This window comes from Lactuca saligna, chromosome 8, assembly GCF_052625555.1.
Source record: "Lactuca saligna cultivar CGN05327 chromosome 8, ASM5262555v1, whole genome shotgun sequence".
NCBI classification, from domain to species: domain Eukaryota; kingdom Viridiplantae; phylum Streptophyta; class Magnoliopsida; order Asterales; family Asteraceae; genus Lactuca; species Lactuca saligna.
The window spans coordinates 218,790,802-218,797,302 of record NC_136424.1 but is presented as its reverse complement, the minus strand read 5'-3'; positions in this window follow the sequence as shown (position 1 = coordinate 218,797,302).

The window sequence follows — 6,501 nt, the reverse complement described above, 5'->3', positions numbered from 1 at the left end:
TATTCAAAGATAAGAACCAAACAAGAATTAAAATACCATAGGGGTATTTAGGATACATAGATAACCTAGTGTGAGAACTAAAAGATCCTTATTGATATACCTACAACTACAGAGGGTATACTTCCAAGGTTATATATAATAAGGATCCCATAGGCTAAGAATGTGTGGTTTCGCTCTACTTCCTTTTCCTCGTTAGGATGTGGTCCTAGAATAGTATCACGTATTCGAAGGCCTATCGGATCTAAACTATATATGATTTGTATACCCTGTGTAATCGTAGCAGGACTCGATGTGGATCATCCAACGAAATGTTAATAATCTGTTAGGATTCTTTAGACATTTCCATTCTCGCACGAACCCTGTAGAAAACCCTACCCACTTTAGTGCATAACAGAAGAGTTGATCCCGACCCCGAAGAGGTTCATTTAGAAGACTTCCTGTTCAGAAATAAATGAACTGGGTCGAGACTATTGAATGCACCAAGTGCCCATATTCTTTTAGGGACATCGGTGGGGAATTCGCCTAAACTTCTGAGATTCCCAGTCATCCATCATGAATTGATGACACCCATAGTTGGAATTAGAAGAAGGGCGGAGTAGAAATTTAATATGTCCATACGATAAGAGAATCCTAGGAAACTACCCGAAGGAAACCAATGCCGATTCCAGTCAAAGATACGAGGCAGACCGAGGGAGCCAGTACGTGGAACCCGAAAAGTGCCTTTTCCTCGTGTTCGTCACGCTAATACACCCATAAAATAATACAATTTAGTGAGTTAGTGATTACACTGCTCACGCTATGTGCTAGGTAAATCGCCTTGTTCCCGTTGCCAGTAATACGCTTAGAGCGGATCCCCACACCTCTGTGAAGTTGTTTAGCCATAAGCCCTCATGAGCCTCTCTTTTCGCAGCTTCGTTCCGAACTGTTCTCAAATCTCTCCAGGCTGGAGAGTGAAACCTTTCTCAGTATAAAGGTAACTTAGTAGGAACGACTCGCATCTTATGGCCTTTTTCTGATACTCATACATTCACTTCGATTACCAGGACTACATCATAGGGATGTAGGTCGACACTCAGACAACCAATACCCAAGGCACGGGAAAAATATTATGCCTAATACATTCAGGACAGAAACGTCCAGGGTTAACCATCATCTCTCATTACCTTGTATTCCTTTCCGTGTAGGAAAAACCATGTCACCGAAGAAGCGTAACCAATCCACAAGCAAGAAACCTGCTCTCTTATTTGATGAAGCTACGTTCCAAGCTGCAATTTCAGCAGCCATAGCAGCTGTCATGGCTCACCTGAATGATAACAACGCCAATGTTAGCAAGGTGCCTATTGGAAATTCCAATCCTGACAATGGACAGCATCAACCCACACTTCCATACTCAGTCACCCAAGAACCTCAACTGAACCCACTAAAGAGAAAACTCAAGATAGAGGAGGGAAGTACCTTGGCTCAAGGACCTTCCGAAGGGCAACGAGCTGAGGCAGTCTGTACCCTTGTCAACCCTTCCCTCCCGACTCCAAGAAGACCGTATCTAGGAGACCTTCCCCATTGCATCAAGTGCAGCTACCATCATCATGGTGCCTGCCGGGAACTCTATTATGCTAGGTGCCACATGAAGGGGCATACTGCTCGTGTATGCAGAACTCCGGTGGAACGTATAATAGCAATCGCCAATGCGGCGACCACACAGGTTTGCCGCCTATGTGGCAAGTTTGGACACTTCAAGAAGGACTGCCCAACCGAAGGAAAAGACAAAGACACAGAAGGAGCCTGACACTACTGCTTGGGGAGAAACGTCAAGGAACTCGGTAGATTTTTGGTACGACTCTCGATCTCAGATAACAAAGCTAAATACATTAAAAGACTAATTCAATGTAAATTCTTTCCAGCAAGGCGAAAGTCGCAGCACTGTTATAAAATTTAAAATTTATTAGGTAAAACTATAGTGGCTAAACATATACGTTACGGCCATGTATATTTAAGATGGACAGACCTAGAGTGAGCGAATGCCGCCTCATCTCCTGTTCCTCGTTTGGTTGTGGATTTAGGGCGGGGTCGCTCAGTCAACAGTCCTCCCCACCTTAAATATACATGACTAGTATATGTGAGGTGATTATAAAAATGCCTCGTGAGAATCCGTTCATGAAAAGATACTCTATTCGGAAACACTTAGAACTCTCTATAGTTCCGCGTCGGCTCTACCGGTCCAAGTATCCGTGGTAGTGATACGTAGGACGAAACCCGAGACGCCTCGAACTGGTGTGCCTGTTCGGCACATGACTCTATCGATCTTCACTTTATATCATGTCGGAGTGTGCAAACTTCGACGACTCTATTGATCATGGTTTGATTTCGTGCAACCGTGTGTAAATCCTTAAGTGCTGTGTAAAAAGAACTTTCTCCATAACCATATTGGCAAATAAAGGTTCTTCCGAACCTGAACCTAACACAAATAAACCAACCTAATACGACCCGTAAAATTGTCCCTCTTATCTCAAACCTTTCGAAGTACCCACAGGAGGGTACCATACACTGTTGACCGACCCCTCGTAGTCAGATGAACACCGAAGCGAAACACACTACAAGATACTCCAGAAGACAACAACCAACCAAAGCATACTCCGTAGATTCCCTCGGAAAACCCTTCGCACCTCGCACATCAGGTTCGTGAACCCAGAAGACAGAACTCATGAGACTGATCACTATAAATAGGTATATGCATAAGGGTGGTATATAAGCGAGATCAAAAAGATTTAAGGTGTGTGTTTCCTCCCTATTCCCTGTTCCTCGTTGGGTTGTGGGTTTGGGGTGGAGTCGCACAGCTGAATGTCCGCTGACCTCAATCGTATACTGCTCGCATACACCCGATATTTGTGGTTAGACTAAGCATGAGCTCTACCACGGACCTCCTCGCAAAACACTTTCACCCTATTCCATAAAATAGGAACCCGAGTCAAGAAAATCACTACAGGTTGAACTCTTAAGACTTCCGAGTGAGAAGATTCTATACTCACTAGACTCGATCTAGACCAAGAAAACGTAGAAACTTTGGATGAGTAGTTGCAGTATATGCCCGCACTACTCAGGCACTTCGTCCACCTCGTTATAGACAAGTGGTGCCTATCATCCTCCACCTTATTGCATGGAGGAAATCGTCGTCGCCCTGTAGAAGATGAAATACATTCTCCGAAGAGGACACTAGAATGCCGAGAACCCACAGGATAACCTTCGCAGCCAAGAATACTTGATCAAAGTGCAATAGTAGTTGCATTGAACCTCGTGAACCAAATCCCGAAGAGATTATAGACTTGACACCAGCCCTGGTGTTAGTCGAAGGGTTATGCAGGAACATACACTTTCTGCGCTAGAATAAACCACAGTCTTAGAGATTCATTGGACTATTAGGTGTTCCACGAATACTATCTCACGCAGAGATAATAGAACTACCTCCTGAGATAGTCCAACACTCGTTAGGTGAAACCCTATCTCCTCGACCATCAGGGTTTCCGTATCTCAATCTTCGTTAGTACAGGTCCATTTTGCACAAGCGTAAGATAGACACTCTATAGCAAACCAATAACCATAGTCACGCAACCCACTCGGCAATCTAGAAAGTCTCTATTAGCCAGTTGAAAGAAAACACGAAACCGAAGACCACCTGAGCTTCCTAAGGACTAACCTGAAGGACTACACATCTAGTACAAGTGGGAACGTTAGGAACTTCGTAATGGCGATCACGCCAGTGTTGATCTTGCCACAGAAGTACACTAAGTTCTTAGTACTGAAAAGCTCTACTCCTTTCCGAGAGCTTAGGACCATCCGAGAATCCTCATGGAGACATGGTCCGACCCTTTTCAGGCCGCTACTACTTTCGGATATACCACAAGGTTCACATTCGATCGACTCACTTCTTAGACGTGATACGTGAATTCCCGATAACACTCTTCGTGCCTCACTCATCTTGATAGAATCCATCGAGAACCCTAACCTTGTAGATACACCAGTTGGAACCCACTAGCTACGCAAGGCGAAATCCGCATCCCGTACGCGAGGGTCTGTTGAAATGACAAACACAGACCAGGGATCACTTGGGAATGCGAGAACAACCACATAGGAAGTACTCTCTTACCTCTACTTGGCCATTCATACCTACTTCCTTGCCTAGATCTGAATTTCGGGACGAAATTCCCTCTAACGGGGGGATGATGTGACAACCCAAGTTGCCCCGTTACATTTCTCCGTTACCGTAAATGGAATTTTCCACTGTTCAAAAGTTCCGTTAATAAGAAACCATCAAATTTAATAAACATTTCAATTGTATATGTTTATATGCCGTTAATTCGTGATAAAAGGAAATAAAACACAGGACACACATTTTCATTCATTTGGAAAATGTCAAGTTTTATTATTACGAACACTAAATCGGGTGCGACCAAAAGCCCCGTTTAACGGCAGTATCGGGTAGAATTCCGCTGAATCCCGACTCAAAACCCTATATAAGGGTGAGTGGAGTCTATTGGAGACTTTTTACACACTCTCTCTCTATACTCTCTCTAGACCCATTTTCGCCCCGAATTCGCAACCAAACGCTTCCAAATTGTAAGTCTGTTTACCCTAGCTTAATCTAGACATAGTGATTTATGTTTATAGCCCAAAAATCATCCAAGAAGACATGGAATAAGGAGTTTACAGCCCAGGAACACTCTAGGGCCGTAAACCCCTAAAATGGTGCCAAACATGCCTCTAAACTTATCCATAAGCTTGGGAATAATTAGGGGATATAGCCTAGGAGTGTTTAAACATTAAAAGGCATGATTTTAGGACTCAAACAAGAGTTTACGGCCCAAGCACAAGCTTAGGCCGTAAACTCCTCAAAATCATGTCAAAATGTCCCAAATGTGCACCAAACTCATCCTAGGGCTTATTACATAATTTAGGGACTTATCCTCTTGAGTTTAGACACTTGAAACACTCCAAAATGATTTAAAGAAAGGAGTTTATGGCCCAAACAAAGTTCAAGGCCGTAAACACCCTAAATCATGCCCAAAAGTTAGTTTTTGTCCCCCAAATGACCATAGGCTATCTCTATAAAATGTTAGGAAGGATCTAAGGGCTTAAACACAAGGAAAATGAGGGATTTCTTGGAGTTTACGGCCCAAGCATTTATCTAGGCCGTAAACTCCCCAAAACCCCCTCAAATGTTGGTTTTAATCACCCAAAATAGCATCAAACTTCATTAGAAATCACTAGAAAGGCATTAGGGGCTTGAAACATCACCAAACTCAATGATTTAGAGTTTACGGCCGTAATCTCCTTTAGGAGTTGTTCTTAGGCCGTAAACTCCATTATAAGGCCCTTAGGAACCTCAAATCCACTCATGCCCTTTAGGAAAAATGCTTAGAATAATTCAATGAACAAGCTAGAAGCATCAAACACCCAAGAATAGGACCTTGGGAGTTTACGGTCGTATACTCCCTTAGGTTGGGCCGTAAACTCCTTGTTTGGTCCATGTTGGTGTTTTAAATCCATTTACACACTTGATATGTGAGTATAGCAAAGTCCCACAACTGATAAGAGACCCTTAGCACCCGTAAATGCTACCCGAGACCCCAAACACTCAACCAAAAGTGTTTTCCACTCCTTTGAGTGTGTATAATTGTTTAATTAGTATATTATATGCTAATTGTATGTGAACATATGTTATCATATGTTAAAATAGGTCCTTGTGTGTGTTCAAGTCCTTGCGTGACCCCGAACGCCCAATCGGCACTTTCATCGGACCTATTTACACCAGGTGAGTTCATACCCCTGAATGAACCTTTTAAATGCTTTTAAATGTTTTATAGGGGGGAATACAAGTTAAACATGCCATTTATCATGTCAATCGCATATGATTGATAACCCGCATGCACAAGATTTTACCACTTTACACTGTTTTACCGAGTGGGACACTAAAATGACTTTTACCTGTTTCATAACTTTTACTCATACTGATTTATTCAAATTCATTCTAAACTGGTTTATGAAAGATCCTCTAAGGTTTTAAACGTATCTTACGAAGGAATACAATTTGTGATTTTCTCTGTACATAAAGATTTTTCATTAAAGATTTCCCTTTTTGACGTATACTTTTACTTATAAAATACTGCTGCTTCACTTATACTTATTTTATACTCTGACTCGGTAACACTTTCACTTATACCTATAGTCGCTTATACTTGATGACGCTTATACTTATTCACGCTCTTACTTAGTGATACGATTTCTCCTTCACTTATACTGGATAACGACTTTACTCCACTTATACTTGATAGACGTTCTTACATCACTTATTGTCGTCTCTGCTTCGTGATACACTTATACTTGGTATGCTTATACTTCATGGTTCGATTATCCCACACTGTACACGTATAATTCACGACTCGGATGTTCCACTGTACTCTTATACTTCACGACTCAGATGTTCCACTGTACACTTATACTTCACCA